Source organism: Typha angustifolia, chromosome 15, assembly GCF_048772165.1.
Source record: "Typha angustifolia cultivar Huaian chromosome 15, ASM4877216v1, whole genome shotgun sequence".
Classification (NCBI taxonomy): Eukaryota; Viridiplantae; Streptophyta; class Magnoliopsida; order Poales; family Typhaceae; genus Typha; species Typha angustifolia.
This window is the reverse complement of record NC_133253.1, coordinates 11,184,091-11,208,677: the sequence shown is the minus strand read 5'-3', so window position 1 is coordinate 11,208,677 and position 24,587 is coordinate 11,184,091. Positions and strand designations below refer to the sequence as shown.

At 37.8% G+C, this 24,587-nt stretch overlaps 2 long non-coding RNA genes and 1 pseudogene across 2 annotated transcripts; 2 read left to right on the top strand and 1 right to left on the bottom strand.

Annotated features, from left to right (window-relative positions):
- Window positions 1-1,660: 1,660 nt before the first annotated feature.
- On the top strand, window positions 1,661-2,121 carry LOC140777010 (uncharacterized). The gene is made up of 3 exons (XR_012106966.1): window positions 1,661-1,755; window positions 1,822-1,929; window positions 2,009-2,121. It is a non-coding gene; the product is annotated as an uncharacterized lncRNA (long non-coding RNA).
- A 47-nt stretch (window positions 2,122-2,168) lies between these two features.
- LOC140777009 (dnaJ protein ERDJ2-like) lies at window positions 2,169-20,174 on the bottom strand (annotated as a pseudogene).
- A 179-nt stretch (window positions 20,175-20,353) lies between these two features.
- LOC140778576 (uncharacterized) lies at window positions 20,354-23,298 on the top strand. The gene is made up of 3 exons (XR_012107207.1): window positions 20,354-21,156; window positions 21,866-21,941; window positions 23,063-23,298. It is a non-coding gene; the product is annotated as an uncharacterized lncRNA (long non-coding RNA).
- The last annotated feature ends 1,289 nt before the right edge of the window (window positions 23,299-24,587 follow it).

Sequence of the window (24,587 nt, the reverse complement as noted above, 5' to 3'; positions counted from 1 at the left end):
GCAGTTGGTCCTGCTCGATCATCATGATACGATATGTTTCACTAAATCTATCTGTTTGGATGTACGTACGTGTGATGAAAATTATGCCCACTGCTACAATGCTTGTTACTGTATGTTTTTCCTATTGAATTATTCCAGATTTTCAAATATCAATAATGAAATCTTTTCCTATTGAGTTGTCTGGATTTTCTTTCTTAAAAAAATTAAAAAAAAAAAATTTTGACCGCTCTTTAAGGGGAGACAGCTATCAGTATGCAAGAATTACCACTTTGATGCAAGAAAGTCTACGTTACTATTACATTTCTATTTCGTCTACCCCTAGGCCTAAAAATGGCTCCCCCACACGCAGTGGTGGGGTTAGCAGTTCTCGCAGTGCCCTTCTTTTCTTTTCTATTTTTTTTTCCACCCTCTCCTTTTTCAAAAGATGCACCGAGATTGCGATAAAGCTAAAAGTAATTTACACCCACCCATCCATCCACCCACCCACACCTCCTCGATGCCTTTAAATCCCCTGCTTTGGTCCTCCAAATACTTCCCCTTTCCCTCTCCAAATTCCCTCTCGACCATCATCATCCTCTCCCTCTCTAGAGCCATGGAGTACTCCTCCTACTACTACTACTACTCAAGCCTGGTATTAACTCGCATCCTCTCGAGAGCCTCCCTTACCTTCTCCCTCCTCCTCCAATATCTCCTGAGCTTGCTTCCAGTCACCTCATCCGGTGATCCTAATAGTACTGCCGCATCGGCGGCGGCAAGGAAGGCGGCTAGGGAGAGGCTGCCGGTGGCAGCGTACCCGGAGGACGCGACCACCACGTGCGCCGTGTGTCTGAGTGACGTGTCCAAGGGGGACAGCGTGCGGGAGCTTCGCAACTGCCGGCACGTCTTCCACACGTGCTGCCTGGACAGGTGGCTTGACCACGACGACCGTATCTCGTGTCCGCTGTGCCGCGCCCCGCTACTGACTCAGCCGCCGTGCCCTTCGCCGGAGCCCAGCTGGGCCGTGGAGCGGCTTCTCTATCTATTTGGGGATGACCTCCTCTTGGCTGCTTCTTAGGAATTAATTGAAGCTTCAATCAAGATAGTGTATGTATAGTGGTGTCTGGTGGCTGAATTCCCCCACACTGTTTTTTTTTTTTTTTTTTTTTCATTTTGCTTTTAGGGGAGGTTTATGTACGTACATACGGAGGGGGAGAATGTGTATACGCGTGACATTTTTATTAATACCAAGCTGTAGGTTTTTTTTTTCTTCTTTTTTTCTTAATTTAGTAATGATGAAAGCCATAGGTTTTTGTTACTAATGTATCATTTTAACGTTGCTTAATTGATTCGTGTGTATTGGCTTTTGGGAAAGTAAAAGGTAACTTTTTTAAGAATTCCTGTTATGAAATGATAATGGATCCAATCTGCCTTAGTTCGGGTCCACCTGGTCCTCGTCACCAACTTTCTGTCACATTGGACTGCCGTGCATCCTAAGGAAGCTGTCGCATTGATATACAATTTTCTTGCATCAACAAGATGTCATGTGTTAGATCGGAGCATTAATGGCAGAGTTTTCTTCGTTATGTGTTGGGAGTATTTACATGAATATTAGAAGATTAACACCAGGTTGATAACCACTAATTTCAGGACCTTCTTTTGTTTTAAATGTGTTAGGAAAAAGGCTTGAATGATGAACAGAACAAATTAACGTTATATATACTTCGTCATTCCTCATATCTTGAGCAATTCTAAGGAACACGATATCCCATACCAGAGGTGACAACAATAATTTAATAGCAAAACTAGCCTATCTATATATTGATTGGCTAATCCATTGTGTAGATTTTGTAACATGCGGATTCGCTTGCAATAGCCATGATTCTTATGACCAAAGGCCTTCAGCTTCCAACAGCAAGTAATAGCAATTAAAGGAAATGCTGACTTTATGAGGTATGTATCCCCCTCCATTGTAGATTATCTTGTCCAACTCACTAATCGCAATTGACGTGCTTATACTATCACAATGCAGCACTGCAAATTCTGCACCTATTTGAGAACATTATTCAAGATATCAAGTATCCAACGAAGAAACAAGAGTTTGGTTCCTGTAGCCTCCACTGGACGTAGTACTAAATCTTATTGCACATTTTTGCATTATAATTCTGACCTAAAATATCCAACTAGAATACTGACAACAAAGGGGAGTATGTATTGATTAATCTGTTCTTTTATCAACTGAGAAAGAAAAATAAATAGAAAACGAGAGAACATTTCTTTTAATTCTCTCCAAGTACAAAGATGATCACTCATCAGTGCCTGAATCTTCGCTTGAGCTACCTCTTTGATGAGTCACCCCTCCATTAGAGATCTTTCCCTTTGTTTTCTTATCATCAACCTCATCATCACTATATTCGCTCTCATAGTCATCATATTCCTCCACTTCCTCTTCTTCCTCTTCTTCGATGCCATTATCTGCCACTGGTCCCTCTTCAGCCATATGGCCCCTCATCCCAGCACGGTTTCGTTTCAGAACCTTCAATTTATGGTTCATCTTCGTGTCACTGGCTATCCAAGCATCACACAAGCAGTACAAGGTCAGATTATATGTGCCCCTCTGCAGGAGCTTGAAACTTGCCCATCACTAATCTGCTACCATTCTTCACTTTCTCAATTGCTTCTTTAACAGCACTATTTATATCAATAGAATTTGCACCCAAGGCCTCTTTTGTTTCTTGAATTGCCTTGGATGCAGCTGCAATGGCAGCGGCCTCGTCCATGAAAGTGACCTTCTGAGACAACCATAAATCATTTGAGGTTGTCTCCGCAAGAAGCACCCAGTAGTTCTCCTCCTTGTGAAAAGGGAAAAGCGGAGTATGGGGAAGGGCACCAGTTAGGCCATTGCCTCGTCGGAGTGTGACCCAAGCATACATTGTGACAACGTCACCCTCCTGTATTCCTTCTTCCCCTTCAGTCTCACATGTGACATCAATTGACACAGAAGGGATCATCTCTAGTACTAGATCAACATCATGTGCTTCAGCAGCAGAAAGCCCAGCAGCCTGAGTTAATAGCTCAGTGCGCTCCTCTACCTGCATACCTCGGAGGTCTTGAAATGTACAAACTTTCTGTAAAATGGAATGTTATGCTATGCAAATACTACAGTAGAAATCAAAAGAAATAGATTGAGGATTTTGGGGCAAATGCTTTTCTGTCATACTTAAGGGTTAAGAACCTTTATTCTTCTTAATCAATAATAATTATCTAAGTGCATTCAACCTCAATTCCATCTTCTGCACTTTTGTGCTGTTTAGTCATTATGCTCTAACACAACCTTAAACATACAGGAGATATAAATTCAAAGCAGCACCATATATAATTATGATCATATGTCGGTTAGTAAAGCATCAATCAATATCACGCTGTTACGTAACAGACTTGAGCCAATTTTTAGGATATTTTAATGTATACCCTTCTAAAATCTCATTTATGGGCATACCCCTCTAAAGTTGATAATTGTGTGTACATCCTTAAAAATGCTTGGGTTTTACATGGATAACTGTAAAAACCCATGCTTTCAAGTAGATATCCCTCAAATTTAACTAACTATTATAATATGATTGATCTAATTGTAAAAGATAAAAATATCCTTATTCTTGTTTGCATATATTTCTATCATATGAGTGAATCGTTTGTCTTTTCATCAATTAAATTATTGAGATTTTAACCAAGGTTAGCAGTTTTGGCCAATCCCAATTCCACCCTAAAACCAACTAATTAGCTAGTTTTGGATCAATTTCAGTGGGATCGGCTGTATCAATCGAAGCGACCCAATAGGGGCTGTTTAAAGATTCGGGTTGGATCCGAAATAGGGGCCAATGATTAGGGAAAACAATAATTGAAGTCCTAAGTTGCCTTAATTTCTTATTTTTCTATCAACTTTTCTAAATTTTTAAAATTTTTCTTGCATTTTTAAATAATTTTTAAAATTTTACGTAATTAAAAAATAATATGATACTATTATCAACTGAAATAGGCAGCCAATACATAAAATTTTTAAGGCAACTAATCCCATTAACTTGGAACCTTGATCATGACTTATAGAGTGAACCTGAAAAGTACCCATGCAAAAAGTATGGGTTCGAAGGGTATACATAAGAATATAAAATTTAGAAGAATAAACATATAAGAAACACCATGATTATGCCACAATCTCATAAATAGTGGGATAAACAAAAGGTGGTCATTGAATAAAAATAACCATTTTTATCCTCTGATTCAGATACCTTTGTAAGAACATCTCCAACGGATGCTCCTTAATTGGAGCCAAAAATGGAGCAAGAGCCCGATGTACTCCAACGCACCGAGCTCCATATTTATTAAAATAATAATATAATATATATATTTATATTAGCTATTTTAAATTACTTAATTGGTCCTTTTAGTGTTATTATTTTTTAATAAAAAATATATAGTAAAAAAACTCTCATCGAGATATTTAAAATAAGACTAATCTTCAATAGTTTCAGAAGTAATTTTAAATTACTAATTTTTTAATTAAACGCATCGAAATTACATTACACGAAATAAACATCAAAATAAACATTACATGTTATTAACTAAAAATATCAAAATTACATTACATAAAATAAGCAGAAATTAACATTTTATAATAAAAATAATAGATGTTTAATAGTCTGGTAAGTCATCTCCATAGCCACCGATTTCGGTTCCGTAGCCACCGGTTCCAGTTCCGTAGCCACCTTCTTTCTCTTGACTGTATCCACCTCCTCTATATTAATCTTCCGATGAACCTCCGACTTAAAAATAAATATTGCTTTTTTCTACAAATTTCATGTCTTTTTCTTTAAAAGAAAGCACATTCATTTGGATCTTCAATTTTATTTAAATCAATTGACAAGCTCTCTATCCTTACGATCACGATCAATATTCAATTGAAAGCCAATGATAATAAACGAATTTAATGATTCCTTGCTCGACATAGGAAAATCTAAGATAGAGAGGCTCATTTTGAGCTTCGAAATGCACTAATTAAACACCTATGATAAAGGCACGAAAATGAAGGAATATAAATTTTAATGTAATTTTTATTGATGTATTTCATGTTTGATGTATTTCATATATGATGTATTTAATATTTAATATTTACATTAGGAAATAATTTTAAGTAATTATATTTTAGGACACAATTTATTAGATTCATTTTTATAAATAATAAAAAATTTAAAATTTAAATTAACTCAAAAATAATTTAATATTAGACTCATTTTAAAGGTCTCGATGAGACCTTTTCAATGATATTATTTTTGTTAAAAATTGATTAGTAAAACTAATTATATACTCAGTTTAACTAACTAGATTATTTAATAAAGGATACAAATGAAATTAAATTTGTTGAATGCAATAATTATTGGACAAATTTAGTATTTTTAAAAAGCTGAAAAGACAAATGGAGCCGGGCTCCATTTTTTTGGTAGGGCTCTAAATTTGGAATCCCACTGTTGCTAGCTCCAAATTTGAAGCTAGAATTGGAGTCTAGTTGGAGTTGCTCTAATAGATATATTTTTTTTTATTTGAAAGGAACCTATGTAATGAATATTAATAAAAAAAATAAACAAGAGTTCCTCTATATTACGCAGACTAGGATTAATATATTCTAAATGATGCAACCAGCCCACCAAATATCATTTTCACATGTAGCATAGAATGGAAATAGACTTTCCTAAATAATAGTATTGAGTTCTTTTTTCTCTTTTTTCTCTTTTTTCGATAAGCTTCGTACTTTTAACGGTTTTCCAAGTGAAAAAATGAGCAGCATCAATCAAGTGAAAGTCAAAATGAGTAGCAGCTATGAGTGACAATAGAACACATAATATGATACAATACAAATGCAAGCATAAATATAAGTGATGATATGAAATTCAGCACATCTATTAACAAGTCAAGTATAACTCTATTTTCTGTTTGTTATTTCCCAGTGAAAACAGTAGCCAGTGTCAATCATTGGTTTACATGATTTAAAAAGTACCTTCCGAACAATTTTTTTGACTGTTGCCTCACTGAAATGAGGAAGCTGCAAAAAGGGTGCACTGCCTTCAGAGTTTCCTCCACCTGCTTTTCTGGTACTGAGAGGAACAGCCTGCAGAGTACACAGAAGACAAAGATATAGATGTAAATCAATTTCACTAAGCTACAATTGAATATTCTATGTAGAAATCAATATGCTAAGTTTGAATAGACAAAACTATGAAAGAGCATGAAGGTTGGAACACTTCACATCTTATTTTACAATGGTGAAATCTGTAGTTCTAATACAACAGTCATAGAGGCTGCCAAGGCCAAAATCCAGCAACCAGGGCTACCAAGCATGGTTTGAAGTCTCATCCCAAACCGAGATGCTTCGCCAAAATGTTTTGTGTTTCAGTCCTATCCGATCCAAAACTGCCCCTTGAAACTAGTACCCAACCAAAACAACCCTAATAAATTTTTTTAATGCATGTTTTAAGTTCTAAGCTGGATTTGACTTGAATCCAACTTTATACCTAACTCAATATCAATTTCATTGTTTAAATGCTATTAAATTTTGTGTGATGCATTGAAAATAAGATAAAGAAGAAGATTAATTATCAAAAGAAGTCTGAAATCAATACAACAAAACTAGAACCGAGATTGACCGAAAATGACCGAAATGTTTCATTTTTAACCAAACCGAAACTTAGAACTATGCTACCAAGTTCTAGCATGATGATCTTAGGTGTCGAAGCTGTATCCATATCACCACTACTGCATAGTTAGGACAGTTATTACTCCAGTGGCAACAATTGCCTTGGCTCCTCTGGCAAGATGTAGCTTAGATTATCTTAGGCATTAAGTTGTATAAATTTGAATCAAATAGAATATTACACTTTTGATGCTTTTGTATTAGATCTCATTAAGTTAAACAACAAGGATAATATTTAACTTTCCAAAAATCATAGGGGCTTATTTGAAATAGATCACTGGTTCTAAATTATAAAACATAACAAGTATCACATGTTTAATTATGTCCCTTGTATGTAAATTTACACACATAGATATATGCACACACACACGCGCGCACACACACACACATACATATATAGAGGTACAAGAAAACATAGTTTTACAATTTTGTAGCCACTGAATACACTTCGGAGTTCACAATAACTAATCCCGGGTGAGGAAAAAAATGAGTACTTGTCTCTCTCCCACTTGGAATGTGTTTTTGCAAATCCAAAGGCATATTCAATAGCCAAAAAATTGCACACCTCAACATTCAAAAAAACTAATCCCGAGGAAAAATGAAAAATAAGAATACCTATCTCTCTCCACGTAGTTTCCTACAAAACCCAATGTGTAATTAATGGCCAAACTGTATATATATATATATATATATACATATATTGTGTCATGTGCACCACTATCTTGCATATCTGTATACCATATCCCTGTCCATGTATATAAGTCAAGATTATGAGAAATGACAAGTATGGAATGCCACAATCTCTGGCTTAAAAATGGAAAGTTCAAACAAGACTATGATGCACCTGAATAATATTTTGAGAAAGTTCAACCATTCCAACTGCAGGCCTGAGCCATCCATGTCCTTGAGGAGTGCGAGGTAGAACAGCTATCTGCATGTAACACGTACTTCAAAATGCGGTGAGAAGATGATGATGATGATGCTGTAGAGAAACTTAAAGAGTCTCCTAAATTCTAACATAATGGTAATTAAGACCCCAAAAAGAACATGATATTTAACCAGGTTTAATTATACAAGCTTGAGAAAAGATGGAAAGAATGAAGCAGCTGATGCACATGCTTATACTCATGAATTTAATAGATTCTAATGCCTAGATAATTTTGGGCATTCTAGTTATGTATCCTGCCTCAAGAAAGAGATCTTTCCAATACCTTCTTATAACCAAGGCCATTGTAGATGTGAATGAGGTTACAAAAGAATGTAGTTGAAGACAGGCGGACAAGGGGTCACAGTAATGCCTAGATGCTAGGTGGTTACCTAGGTGGGCGCACAAAATTAAGGCAGCTCAAAAATAAACAAGTACCAGAATTAACATGTAAAAATTTAAAACCAAAAGTTAATAAGATAAAACAACACATTTATACTAAGAACACTACTAAAGTAACAAAACCATTAGAACCCACATATTAGAAATATCTAGAACTAGCTTGACCTTGAATTTCAAAGTCAACCCACATACAAAAACATTACAAAGAAACTAAGGTAATTAACTAGGCAGAATCTAAGCAAGTCCTTCGCTTACTCCATCAAAACTGGTGCATCGTAAGGTGGTCAATTTTTAAAATAATGAATGTGAGGAGAAAGATCATCTTCTAGGTTTGTCAAATACACATTTGCATGAAAATGTTCTAAATTTCATTCTCAAAAAAGTAATTTGAAGCATTCACTCTCCCAAAAACTTGAAATGTGGTGAACATGAAGAATTGAAGATATCATATTTGATAAATGGTTTGCTTGGAGAACACCAAATACTGGTAAAAGAAATTTCTAGTTTGAGAACTATCTAAAAGACAGATGGAATCACAAACAACTGAAGAAAAATTGCAATCATTCTAAAATATGAGACTGGATGAAAACATTGAAATTTTTATCTAGCACCTTCATTAGTTCTTCAAGAAGACGAGGTGCAAGTTCAAGCAAGTTTTTCAGATCGTTTTGTAAAGATGGCGACAAAGCAATTGATTCCCGAATTAAGTGCACCTGAATCAGTAACTCCATCTGCAGAAGATATGGAGATAATTAAGCCTGAAATGACTACATGTTCAGTAAAAGAATCGGCACGTGAGTATTGCTTAGATCATGATAGTTTCAAATATAAAAATAAAAGCCACCTTCACTAGTGATGGATGTTGCTTCCAGAACTTCGCTTGTTCTGTCCTAATGTTCTTTAAATCCAAATTTAACTCACTTCTAACTGTCACAAACAGTTTCTGTAGGGGCTCATCGTCGCTTCGACGAACGGGCATTTCCATGTATTCTGCAGCCTTAAGGAACACATCCATAACCTTGCTGCATCATTAACAGTTCATAGATACATAAAAGAATAAGCATAGCAAAACATCTGTGGCCACAAATAAATATGTAAACAGAAATCCATGAGAAGGAAAAAATTTGCTGTGAGGAAATTCTCTATAGAACAATAAAACACACTAAGAAAAGTCATTTATTCTATCCTCATGTCTCTAACTATTTTAGATAATTCTAAATAATGTGATATGGACTCGATCAAATTACCTCAAGGAAGACATTGGGTTTGCCAGGTTGAACCTACTTATCTTAGTTTATTAATTTGCTATATTTGATCACCTGCTATTTTAGTGAGTCTTAGACTTAGTTACATTGGTCCAATCAAGTTAATTATATGACTCCAAGTATTACTCGGTATAGTCAAGTTGCTTGACGTAATAAGAGTCCGAGTTCGAGTAAATTTAGATTTAGCTTCTATATATATATGTGAAGAGCAACCTAATCTAAGAAATCAATGGAGGATCTCTTATCTCTTCCTCTCTCTCTCTCTCTCTCTCTCTCTCTCTCTCTCTCTCTCTCTCTCTCTCTCTCTCTCTCTCTCTCTCTTTTGAGCTCATCTCTCCCTCACTTTCTCTCAAACCAGTGGACGGTCTCCTCTTCCTTCCTCAACTGTGGTACCTCCTTAGTCCCTTAGGGTCGATCCCTCCTCCCTCCTCTTTCCCTATAAGTATCAAAATCTAACCCCCTCCACCATCACTATCCACACTATCACCACCACCAACGCTATCACCACCATCTCCTCCCTTAACTGCATCACACCTTCGCTGCCCTACTTCACAGCCCCACTACACCTCCCGACCACCTTTTGCCATCTTAAACCTCAAACCCCACCCTTCACTATGTCCTCCCCCTGCTGCCCGCCCAACAACACTAACCATAGCCCCAAACAACACCATCCACTATAACTACCTTGGCCTCCAGCCTATACTCCCTTAACAATCTCATATTAGATCCTAATTAGACCCTCAATAGAGTCAAAATCTAAATAGGATCTGAATACCAAAAATGTAGATCGAGACATTAAGGAGCCAATTGATCTAGTTTCATAACTTTTTAGTGTCGTGAATATTTCCTGAATATTCTCTAATAACTGCGCATATTAAAATTTCTACAACGAACCCAACACCAACACCTAGTGTGGACTCCGCTATTCATCATGTTTATTCTCGTAGGCACAAGAGATTTGCGCTCATGGGTCTTTAGCTTAACGAGGGTTTTAACTAGCCTTGCAGGGCTATTTTTGTTATTTTTGCTTACTAGGCTATCTTTGCCTTTTGCTTATTAGGGCATCACGGTTAGTTTGGTCTTTTAAATTACTTTGCTTATATAAAGGCTTGTAGTCCTCTCTTTTTATTAATAAATATATTGAAAGTTCTGATATACTGAGTGTTCTGCTGGTGATTCCAAAACCCCGGTTTATTGATTCCTTAGGTTTAGTTACTTTTGTTATGTTTCTTTTCAAATCTGCAATTAAAGAGTTTGTTCTACATCAACTTTGATATCAGAGTTAAAAGTTCCTAATTTATGAATACTCTGCCTCTCAGATTCTATGCCACACCACACCTATTCTTTGCTCGATCAATCACCCCACAAACATCGGAGCACTACAAAGTCCGACGTAGGAGTACGACGAGTTTCAAATCTGAGTCGCACGAGAAGATCACTATTAGCTAGCAAGGGACAAGAAGAATCCGTCTTAATTGCGAAATCTCCGCATGAGTCTCCAAAATCATTAAAAGTAAGTTGCTATGTTATTCAATAGATCAACCTCTCTTTTCATTGTAGATCATAAAAAAGCAAACAAAGGGCGTCTCTATTTGAAAATAATTCTGAAATTCAATTTTATTATTTTCTTTTATATTTGAATTTTGAATTTCAAACTTCAGATTTAGAAGATTTTTTTCCCTAATTTATCTCAAAACAGTTTCATTAATTTTGGGTTAAATCCTATTTTATAACTTCCCAAAACTCCTAAATTTCAAATTACCTTTTCAAATTTGGAAATTCAAGTTTCTCTTCTTGCCTCCAAATGAATTCTAACCCAAACCCAAATCCACTAACTTGAACTAAACCCAATCATCCATTCAAACCAAACTCAACCCAAGCCTATTAACCTAGAGCCCAAACCCACTAATCAAACCCATCAACCATCATTTAAACCAAACCCCCACTCAAACCCAGAAACCCAAACCCATCAACCCTCACTTAAACCAAACCCACACTCAACTAGGGCTGTCAAAATAAACGAGCTGCTCATATTCGGCTCGGGCTCAGCTCAGGCTCGGCTCTTAATCTATTCATTTGCTCTCCACTCAACACATGGCTAAAAGCATGGATGGCCATGTCAACCAACACGGGGCATGCCAATCAGCACTTACCGTGCCAACGACGTACCTACCGGCACATGGCACAAGGGGTGCCGCACGGCACCCCTCCTAATAATTCTGCCGCTCGCCGTCAAACTACCCATTGCCGATCACCGTCAGGTTATATATCTCTCTCTCGATCTCTTTCTCTCTCGATTTCTTTCTCTCTCGATCTCACCTTCTCCCTTGGGCTAGGGCACCCAATGCGTTTGGGCGACGGCGATCGGCGATCGGCGACAACAGGTGAGCGGCGAGCGGCGGCCAACAAGTGCCGCGGCACATGAGTATCTCTTTTTTTTTTCTTCTCCTCTTACGGCACGGCCAGCAAATGCCGCGGCACGTGCCGTGCCGTGCCGACCGGTGATCGGCACAGTCCGTGCCTGTGGCACGGCCATTGTTGGCTAAAAGGACAAAACCCTTTTAAATCTCCATTCAACACATGGCTAGGGGTACAAAACCCTCTTAAATACTTATACCTCTTTCTCTTGATATGACCGACCTAGCCTCCATTTTATTTTTCCTAGCCACTATCTCTCCCAATAATCACTAATTCCTATTTTCCAAACCCTTCTCCTTCTTTGGCAAGCCACCTCCTCCTCCTTCAGCAAGCTACCATCCTCGTCGCTGCCGCTGCCTTGTCCTCCTCTAACCAAGCTCGGGTTCAGCTTAGTCTCAGCTCGAGCTTAGTCTAGCTCAACTATAGTTGAGCCGAGCTGAGCCAAGCTTAAACATCAAGTTACAGCTCAAAACTAATTTCGAGTCGAGCCTGAGCTAGAGCCGGCTCACTCAGGCTCGGCTCGTTTACACTCCTACACTCAACCATTAGCCCAAACCCATCAACTCTTTCCACTTAACCCATTAGCCCTATCAACTCAACCCAGACACTTTCAAACCCAATCACCACCCTCCTTCACTTTTGTATATGCAAACCTTGTGCAAGCATTCGAACGCACGAGTTAGAATTTCTTATTTTTATCAAAAACAAAAAATAAACCAATTCGAGGCGAGTTAGTCATGTCCAATTTGTATTATAATCAAAAACTACAATAGGGATCTTTCTCAAGAGGATTGAGAAAGTGGAAGTAAGGGTTTTTTTAAAGTAAACTAGGTAAAAAAAATCCGATTTGCATTCGACCTGACCCGCTATGCTTTGACCCGCAATGTCATATGACAGCCCTCCAGGCTAGCAAAACGCCTTGGCGGTCCACCAAGACTGCCAAGGCAGCTTGTTTCCGGAGCGGCCAGTGTGCCGCCCCACCAAAGTGGCCACCTAGGTGGCCGCTATTACTGATTTTCGTTACATCTTTCTTGAGGATACTATTTCAGTATTTCAAAATTCACTATCTTTTGCAAAGGAAGTCCACAAGTCAAAAAAGAAATTAAGCAAATGGGGCGACAAAAAGTTAGCAAAAGCATATCTAAGGAGATAGCTTATTGGAACTTGAGAGCATTAGATTTCAGAAAAAATTGAAAACCATAATGCAAAATGAAATTGTTGTACATGCTATATTCTGAACCTTGGAGCCAAAGAAGGTTTCATGAAGTAGTAATATGTGGACAAAGTTTGATGCATGACATGATTCCCAACATATTTTGATGATCTTAACAAATATATAACTGCTATTAATAAGGGCAAGAGAATGCAAACTCCAACAATTCCTAGTAGAAGTATCCCTCCAGATGCTCCATCTATATTAAGCAAGAATTGAGGTAAAGCAATCCCCATTTGAAAACCCTGAACCACAAGAACATTGAAATGATCGTTGGTTAGACACAAGTGTAGATATTTAATTTCCATATAAATATAATCATATAAAAATGATAATTAATATAGAGTTCTAGAGCATCTAGACTACCTGCCGGCCATCTGGATGACCATATTTTTCATAATTTTCATGAGACACAGGATCAGTCAAAGCCTGATATGCCTTGGATATGAACTCCACAAAATATTTGTGGGCCTCTGAACCAAAAGGATAAAGTGTAAGACAACAAGAAAAGGAGCAGACATTATCATACTTATGCTAAGATGATAACATAGAACTTGGAAGAGCACAAGGAACACCTATAACCTGGATCAGGATTTTTGTCAGGATGATATAAGATAGAGAGCCTCCGATATGACTTCTTTATATCAGACTCTGATGCTCCTGATTCTAGCCCAAGAATACTAAATGGTTCAAATGGTTGAACCTGAGAATTTCAATGAGCAATTCATTCACTAAATTGAAAAACATTTAACATGATACATATATATTGAGATTTTCCATAAATACGGTATATGAATGCTAAAAACCTGAAACATTCTGCAAGATAGTGAGCAGGACCTTTAAAGGTTTCAGTGAGAACTCATAATTCATTAAGATTGATAATCAATTAACACATAGATTGATAGATGTAGTAATATTAACCTTGCCTAGATTGTCAAGTAGTACATATGCTTTCTGTCTGTCTTTTCTTCTAAGCCCTAAACAAGGAAGATGTTCCGAGGCATCCACCAATGTGCTGTTTGTTCTAAGAAGTAAACTTCTCAGATGTTCTTGTTTGTGTTCAACAAGTAAAGATGTAACACATTATATCAGAATGGAGAGAGATGACACAATGTAATTGGTCAAAAGCAGGTATGCAGGTGAGCATGTCATCGCATAGTGCCTATGCAGTATGCATGCGCATATGCTGTCTAGCAAAAAAATATTAAAAACAAATTATATATAATTTACCTATCTAGTTCATTGAAAATTTTAGAATAACAAGTTAATAAATAGGTAAGAGTAGCACAGTATTATATGGAGAATCATTCTCAAACTATACTATCTACTAAAGATGCTATTTTCAAATCATATAATTATTTAATAAATATTTTCGAGAATGGTAAGTTGCACCAACAAAATTAATCAATAAAAAATTATTATGAAGTGCTATAAAGTATAAATATCTCATTATTATGACATAGTGCTTGCATATGCATATAAGGGAGCATATGCATGTGCGGTCAATATGCGATCATTGGCGGTCAATATCCGGGCACACATGAGTATGCAATCTGCATTACATAATTAATATGCGAGTATGTGTATGCAGTTTGCATAATGCATATGCGAGGCAGTTGACCCATAGTCACAACTATGCAACCTCACATGTGGTCTGCACGGCCACTTCCAAAATAATGCCAGCAAGTATATGGGACAATCAACTTTTCTAAGAATAATAAAAGTAATAAAATGTCTTTCTCTATTTGGTATGCCAAATAAATGTCCCAGATGGTTGCAAAGAAGAAAATAGTCAAATATGCCACAGAACAACTTGGCTCCATGTTATCTAGAAATAGTATAGCCTCCGTAAAGAATAAAAGGACCATTATATAACTACAAAATTGGTTCTTGAATGTTCTTCTCATCTTTCATTCTTTGTTCCGTAGCCCTCTCTGTAGAAACGAAAGGGTTGGCTCCATAAAATTAAATTGTTTACATTCTGCAACTAAATCTGTTTAAACTTTAAAGCTTCTACATGCTGATATATGCAAATTTACCAATCCATGTTATTACTTCTTCCCTAGACTTCTCTTATCTCTGTCCTATCAAGATGTATTCTCTCATAATTGTCCTACTTGGCTCCATAGCAAGAGTAACTAAACTATGTACACTACAAATTAAATTTGTTTAAACTTTAAAGCTTCTACATTCCAATATCTGCAAATTTACCAATTCATGTTATTAATTTTTTACCCAGAGTTCTCCTATCTCTTCTATCAAGATGTATGTCTTTCATAACTGTCCTATATGTGCTATAACATGTCAAACAAGCAAAAATATCCAACAAATCGGGTTAACAAAAAAGAAACATCAAAGGTAAGCAAAATAACATGGCACATGCATGTACTAATACATGGTTCACAAGATCAGCTGATCCCGATCTGGATCGGCCGATCCAGGGCTGATCCGAACTCTCTCTCTCTCTCTCTCTCTCTCTCTCTCTCTCTCTCTCTCTCTCTCTCCTTACCATATAACAATTGTTTTTCTTACAGAGAGATCTAACTCTGGGAAACTCTGATTTGTCATTTTTTAATTTTATTTTTTTTATTTCTCTCTCAATTTTTTTATTTCTTCCACTCTCTATCTCCTTTTCTTCTCTTTTCTTCTTCTCTGTACCATAGTTCTTTTTTCTTTTGTTTGGTTATCTTCCACTAGCTCTCTCTCTAATCTCTTCTTTCAGTTTTCACTGCACCATAGTTTTTCTTTCATTATTTTCTTAATTTTTTACCTTTTTCTATATTTTTAAATAATATTTAAAATTTACGTAATTAAAAAAGTCCGATCTGATCCAAACGACCGATATGTATCATTTTTTCGAAAGACCGATCCTAGTCCAAATCTAAATTCTAATTTTTAAACCATGCTAAATACAAGCTTGTACATGTTTGTTTGATGACACTAACGCCTGACATTTAATTATAGTCATAATGATACGATTCGGGCTTCACCGATGTCGTCTCGAGTATGGATACATTTTAGGGGTGTTTTTTATTTTTATTTTAGTGTTTATTTCAGGAAAAAAAAGTTTCCTATATATCGCATTCGAACACGGATGGAGTGCGTTCGAACGCGTTTGTGAACGTTTATATCAGGTTCGCAAATACAGAGAACGCAAAATATACATTCGAATGCGATCGAGCGCGTTCTAACGCGATCTGCAAAAATCCACTGTTTCTAGGGTTAATAATTATCATTTTTGAATTATTTAGTTAGTCTCTAAAGGTGTGGATGGCAACCAAAGAGTCATTATTGAATAAATTGAGTTTTGCCCTAGTCTTCTTCTTCTCTCTTGTTCTCTCGTTCCCCGGCACCACCGCTTCTAGCCTCCCTCGACCGACCACTCACCCTAGTCTCTTAAGGGCGGCCCACTCCTGCCCGTTCTTCCAATCTCTCTATTATCTTGCCTTAACCCCTTCCATTATCCATAATTCTTCCACACTTACTCATCGGTGCCACCCCATTACTGTCGGTCTACCACTATCCATCATCACCTAGGATCTCGTGCCTCCATCCACGGATCCATAGACGGACTCCCTGACGTTCGTTTACTTTTCATGCAATCTCGAGATTTCACCGTCCGATTTTCCTAAAATTAGATTTGTTAGAAAGCTCTTTTCTAAAGCTACAACATATCAAAATTTCACGTTGATCCAACGGCTGCATCTTTTGGAATCTATTTTCAAAGTTCCATGCTAGATTCTGTCCAGATTTAAAAACGGAATAGATCTAACCTTAGCCCAAAAAAAAATCGTATCACATAAGTCAAAGCTTATTTCATCCTATGTGACAAAATAAAACTCAATCAGCTGATAATGCAAAAGACTGCCGATTGTTGAAAGGGATGCACATATGTTTGACTGCAAGGTAATTAATGCAATCATCTTAGAGCTAACACTAACTCAGAAATATATAAAGATATACCTCACGGTTTATATGTTTGATGTAGTAAACCAGTATCACCACAATAACCCAAAGTAGCAAAACTGTTAGATTACCATATGTTGAGAAGTTCGAGATCTGCAAGTAAGACATAAGATAAAGAGGAAAGTGTCAACTTTAAAGTAACCAAAACATGAATTATAGTTTTGAGAATGTTAATAAAGATTACCCGTTTGAATAAGGATTTTCGGTGCTTTCCTGAACGTGAACATTCAGAACACTGACAATAAATAGTCTTTGCCTTTTTAGTTACAGCACAATAGAGCATATATATAGTGTAGGGCACTAAAGGTAGCATGATCATGGTTAAGACAAATATAAGGAAAAGAGAACTATTCTCCTCTGAAGCAGCCATCGATGCCTTCTGCTTTTGATGAAACTATAATGACCTCTGATCTGCAAAAGTGATGTATGTAAAGATGCATTTACATGAAAAGAAATGCAAATCATAAACAAATACAGATAAGTGTATAAGTCATCACACAGGTGGATTGTAAGTACTGATACCAAATAGAGTAAAAACAGAACCAGCCAACATGACTTGGTATTACACAAGCATGAACGATAACTGTGACAGATTCCATGCGTTGGCACGCAGCAATGCAGGAAGACTTGATACCAGCAATAGATAGATCATGTCCCAAAGTCAGCAATACTAGTCTGCAGAAACCTAAAGCTAAGTAGGAATTACCTAAGTCTTAGAACCTAAATAAACAATGTTCTTTTTAAAATCATTTTTCTAAGAGAAAGAGTGAATAGACTATATAAGAATATGTAAACAGCAAAACTAAGATAGGAAAGAAAGGATTCAGAAAAGGGAGAGAGAGAAAAAGATATGATAAGAAAATGAAATAAGAGTTAAAGACAAAGACGAGCAAAACAAGAAAAGGAAAGCATGAAGGTTAACGTTCAATAAAATAGGTTTACACACTTTCTGCTTTTCCCCAAAGTTTTGAGATTTGAAACTTGAAAAGGAAGCTAAGATTTTTTTGGCAGGCATGTACACATGCGTGCGTGTGCACGTGCGTGTGCGCGTGCCCGTGCACGCACACTTGTGGAGCGGGGCAGGATAAAAACTAGAAGAAAGCAAGAATACAAACACTTAACATTTTAAGCCACCACCTATAGATTGCCATGAACTAGCATACTTGGTTCTAATGATTGTCGTGTCGAAGGCACGTGCTACGCTGGCAATGCTCCCTATGTGCCATTGACATACATTGACACATATTGACAATGTCTTTGGCACACCTTTAATATATTTTTAAAGGTATTTAGATGTTTTTAGTGTGAATATATTTACTAAAACCTACATTAGAGTCTTTATCTTTAGATTACTTTTATAAATAATCTATTTTATTAAAGATACACAATAGTCAAGTAAAAACATTATTCAACACATAATATGATTCAATATATTCATTAATTGGCAATAACTTTATAATTAAAGTTAAAACATGGTTCAATATAGAATAGTAAAGAGGATCAAAATATTTATTTGTCGGCACAAGAATAACACGAGAATTTTGCATCAAATACTATCAATAATCTTTAAAACTTATTCATTAATAGTATTGCTTATTGTAATGCCTTACATACTCTTCATATAAAATATGTATTGAATATGCAGAGGAACAACCAGCCCCAGGCACACCATAGTCATATGCAAGTTGTGAATGTGGAGCATAATAAGGGTGTTGTACTATAGTGGGTGTAACTAATATGATGATAATGATGATGATGAACTCATACCATCATGTAAACACACATCCCTTAATATCTTGCTACATATAAACTCAAGCCCTTTTCTCATCCCATTGCAATCATGTTGAGCCTAAGATGATTCATCTCCTTTCTTTTGTCTCTAATAAATTTTTCTTTGTGTTTGTTTAGGTCTTACCTCATGATCTTGATCTTAAGTCGCATATGTATAGTTTTTTTCTTTTGTGGAAACACCATCTCTCTACTGTACAACAGGGACGTATGTCTCATTTCTATTACCATCACTACCAATCTTAAACTGAGTTTCATCATCATTATCACCATCATCATTATTATCACCATTATCATCACTAGTCTCATCATCATCAATTGTATTTAAGCCTTCTAAGAGATCAACCAATAGTGAAGATGATCCAACTCAACTAGTAACTAGTCATGAAGATCCAGCTCGACTACGTTGACCTCATCCAATACCCAAATGCTAAAATTTAGCTAAAAATTATAAATTTAAGTTCTAATCAACTCATATGGAGTTAATCTAAAATTTTCTTGTACCAATTTTGACTCAATCAAAGCCACCACAAGTAGATAAGAATGCAAATACTTAACACTTTAAGCCACTGCCTATAGATTGCATGAACCAGCTAATAAGTTCAGACTTTCTTTCTTACAGCTTCAACATGAGAGTTCATCTCACTAATGAACCATTTGCAACAAGAGTACCCTTAGTTACTTTAACAATGAAACCGGATTGATGATAAGGACAGTAGCTCAATAAGAAAAGGTGGAAAAATGACTTGGCAACCTCATAGATCATTTATTTCTTACTGCAAGAGTTAATTTCATTCCAGTTTAGTAACATTTTCATAATACCTCTCATCTAATTTGATTGTTTTAGCTTTAATGAATTATGGCCATGCTTCTAGTGTCCAAGAAATTATCCTGTGTAAACCATAGTGCTTGCATCTGCCAATATTTATTTTTGTCTTGTGTACTGTACTGCACTCATCAATATGTTGAAAGCTTTTACATAGGAAAATCACAGAAAGAAAAATGACCAGTTGATCAAAGTACTATCAATTACTTAGATTGATCATGAACTTTTACACAAAGACTTGCAGATAAGTGAAAAACCACATGCTTGATTCTTGCAGACCTCAATATAAGTGCATGAACAAGAAACATAACTTCTTATCACAGCAAATGAGAAGGAAGAATATAGAACAAATATAAAACCTGGAGGTTGTTAAATCATGTTCCAAATTATCATGTGTACTAACTCAAAAGTCTCAGATCATAGACAGGAAGCAGTCACTAAGGCAAAAGGCCAAAAAGAAATGCAACTTAACAACAGTGATCCAAACCAAGTGACAACGGAAGATTTTCCGTTTCTAGTATATCTTGTCAGATACTTTAAAGTAGTGAATTATGCTCTCCAGAACCATGTGCAAGTCCAATACAATATATATACAACTCATTATGAATTTGTTTGCATCTAAACAGATAACAATGATGTAAATGTGTCGTCCAAATTTTTCAGAGACCCACCTAAGACCATCATTGCATGATCTTAAAACAGAAAGTTCTTGTAGAAGGAAAAATAAATCTTCTAGTTCAAAGTACGTTTAAGAGATATAAACTCAAACTCTGGTTTTTAGAGAAAAGTAAACCCGGCAAATCCAGCTTGAGAATCAAGAGGTCTACTCAACTAAAGGCCTATATCATCTGAATAGAAGCATTGATCAATTCAACCGTAATCTCCCAAACCCCATAGTTAAGTTCCATAAAAATTAAGAGACACAAGTGAGTCCAGATCTGGTGAGATCATCTGTACTACTACTAGGACCTAGTTCTATTAGTAGGAAAAGATAAAAAGCTGATTGCTAGAAGAACAAAACACAAAGCATATTGGATGACGGAGAACAATTTATTTTTTCTTAAATAAGAAAAAGGGACATCAATCAAGGAAAAAACAGAAGTCCAACAAGAATAAGATTTGGCTTCTTGCAGATCAAATGATAGAATTTGTTTGATCTTAGATGGTTATGACAAGCTCTCACTCCCACCAATTTCAATTTATAAGGCTTTAAGGAAGAAAAGTAATTTATTATATGGATACTTCATCAGTCGAAAAACATTTACCAGAATACTTGACAGGCTAACCTCAAATACATAAACTATTTACTCTTAACTTCAGCATATAAACTAACTCAACACTATTCATGTCATTGTTTATGTAACACCCCAAAATAATTAAAAAAAAAAAAATCCCGTGACGCACGCGCCAAGCACGTGCGTCACAGGCACCTGCCACCCCCCACACCCCGCGCGTCCTCTCTTCTCCTTCTTCTTCCCTTTCCCTTGCCGTGCACGCTACCCTGCTCCCACCGCCATTAAACCCCATCTTCCCCTCCTCGATCGCGCCATTTCTCCACCTCGCTACCTCTCTCCATCTCTTATCGTGGGTTGCCGACGCCGAAGCCGCCGAGCTTGCCGACCAGCCCCCTTTTCGGTAAGCCCTCCTCCCCGTTCCCTTTTGCTTTTCCCTATTACTTCCCTCCTCAGCCTCGTGCTGTGCCGGACCCATGCCGCCGCCGTCCCCGCGCTGCGCCGCCGGCCTCGTGCTGCGCCGCCGCAGCCCCGCAGCCCATCAGCCTCTCCACCTTCCCTTCGTCTCCTCCCTCGGTTGGGGAATACCGAGGGAGGGTGGGTGGTTGGGTGGGAGGGGGGGTTTGTTTAACCCCCCGTGCCCCTCCCCCTTTTCTTTTGTGGGCTGCGGTCATACCGCAGCCCACTGATCCCTGGGTGGGCTGCGGTCAGACGCAGCCCACCGAGCCCCTTGGTGGGCTGCGGTCCAGACCCCAGCCCACTAGGCTTGGGTTGGGTGGGCTGCAGACCGCAGCCCACCAACCAAGCCTTTGGTGGGCTGTGGTTGGACCCAGCCCACTTCGGCCAAACTTGTGGGCTGCAGTCCAATTGCAGCCCACCTTGGCCCCTTGCCTATTAGGTTAGGTTTGAGCCTACCCTTTTGCCTCTAGCCTAGCCCATTTGGGACCCTATAACCCTGTTTATCATTTTCACCTAAATTGATTAGCCTGATTCTTAATTTCGGGATAACATAAGATTCCTAGGATACCCTTGACTCGTACCAAACATAAATGTGCTAATAAGATAATTAATTCTATTAGTTCGCTAATGACTTTACTTGCGTGAATTAATAGGATTGACACCGCGTGAGGAAGATTTTGGGATCCCAGACTAGCTGACGAGTTTTACCATACCGTGGAGATCCCCCAGGCGAGTAGAGTTATACAAATCTAGAATAACATGATACAGTAGGAAATGTCAGTATTAATGCATGCAGTTGGTACTCCATGTTATATCTTTTGCATATGTAGTTATTTATAACCTGTTCATCATAGTATCATGAGAATGTTAATGTGTATGATAATGCTTTACATGTGTCCTGTATGGTATACCGTTGCATAGATGTATGATTACTGTGAATATGGACTATAATGATCATGATGACTATAACATGCTTTATACACGCATAAACGCTGCACCACTTCCACCTATCATTAGTAGTCGAATTCTGACTAGGCAGTACCCCTACTCACTCAGCCCAGGGTTAAGGGCAGAGTGTATCATATATGTCTATACTATTAGCGGCCTACACCTGAGGTCGGGAAGCCTGTGTGGCATTCAGGTAGTTATACTGCATAGTTAGGACTAGATTATGATGATAGAAGAACATGATTGTGAGGCGGGGATATAACTCTAGCGGTACCCGACGACGTAGGGTTAGGGCGTCTGTTGATGAGCCGAGGGCTCCCGATTCTCCCGCCGAGGGCGGTGATGATTTAGAGAGAGTGAGATATGGGCTTACGACCGGGGTCCTGAGTCTGATGGCCACAGACAACCGGTCACATGTAGTGTCGCCATACACGTGTAGGTGACATTACCGCTAGATGTGTATATATCCCCCCTCGATGTATGTGATGATGGATGATTGTTTCGTAAGAGTATCTACCCTGGGTGGTGAATAGCTCGGTGAGCGATGATAAGTATGATTATTGTTTTGGTAGACATGAGATGACTAAGCTGCTATTTTATTGCTATGCATAACATGTAAACCTATGATTGAGATGTGTACGAATAAGAGATTGTCTCAAACTTTATATCTGTGTGAACTTATCATAATATGTTTAGGAACTAGCATGTTCCAAGATAGTGATTGGTAATCTTTATCAACTGCATTGACTTAGTAAATTATGGTAAGTCATTTTAATAAGCATGTCGTTATCGTCAGCAAATATAGGCATACATTGGATATACACCTGTGATGTCATTATTTTAGATTGTATGGATCCTACTCGCTGGGCTATAAGCTCACCCCTCGTGGCGTATTATTTCAGAGCTAGGGGACGCAGGTGCGGGTAGCGAGGAGTAGCCGCTTTCTTTCTTTTTAGTACGTATGTTAGTTGTATTAAGCCCCTGCGAGGGTATGATGATGACGTTGTATCTTTTTGGACTTTAACAAAGTATTTTGGATGTATATTTGGAAGGCTTGTTGTGGCCTGTGGAACTTGTATCCGGACTCCTTTAGTTGAGTTATTTATGGTGAAATTGTGTGGTTGTGTGCCTTGTGAAATCCTTGTACTGACAGGTCATGTGATGAACCACGTGGAAGGATTTACCCACGCGGTTTACACGTGTATTTGGAGGTTTGGGTGTTTCAGTTTATGATAGCATGACGTGATATAACTGTGTTACTTCCAAGAGAGGTAATCTTGAAAGAAATGAATCTTCTTAATGCAAACCTATGAATGCAATTATTTGGACAAAAATCGACCCAAACAAATAAACAAACCAAAATACTGGAAGCAATATATGAAGCCAACCGATTAATGATCGCTATTAGATGGAAGAAGAAAAAAACACTCAGATAAAGAATGAATTCCTCAACTCTCTAAGTTAGGCAGCAGTAAAATCTGAAAATAGGTTGCAAGAAATTACTTTGCTTTGAGCCCACGTCGTCGTCTTCACTTCTCGCTGCTGGAATCTTCTAGATGGGAAGAAGAAGAAGAAGATTGAGAGGAAAAAATGACGACATCAGATTGGGGATAGATCGGGAGAGAGCAGAGAGAGAAACTGCAAGAGCGATAAATGAAAATTATAGAAAATCGAGTGAGAGTAAATCTTTATTAGCGATTTTCGCTGTAAACCAAATACCATTAATGTTTGGAATTTTTAAATAATTGCCGGTGAACTTTTAAAATATCATATGTGCATATCAAATATTTTAGCTAGTTAAGCCCAAGGGTATTGTACTGCCAATCGGGTGGGCATTCCATTTGAGCCAATCGGGTGGGCATTACATTCGCCAGCCCGCCCAAGGGTGGGTCCGGGTGTGCTGGGCTAGAATAGTTTAGCTAGTTAAGCCCACCAACTCGTGAAAGAGCAGACTTAGACTACTGGGCAGGCCGAATCGGATTTAACAAGCGGGTTGGGTGAGATACTAAACGGGCTCCGTCATCATTTTACTCCGTTTCTATTTCATTGGCGATCGAATTGATAGCACTCGGCCTCACTGTGAGGTGAGATTGGGGACGTAGGGGATGTAGTTGTGGCGATAGAAAAGGATGAGTAGCGACACGATTAGGAACCAACTCGCTGCTGCAACGCATTCAATGGTGATCTCCGACACTAGTCTTCAGAAAGGGAGCTAGAATCGATTATTGGAATAGCTGTGGCAAGGCTAGATGAGAGGAGGGAGACAAGGAGTCAAAGAGGAGACTAGAGGAATATTGAGGAGTAATAAAGGGATAAAATATTAGAATGGAATTTAAAGGAGCTCACCAGACTCAACTCATCTTCGAGTCGGGCTTCCGAGCCAGGCTAAGCCGAGCTTAAGCCCCATTAGGCAGTTGGGCCAATTGA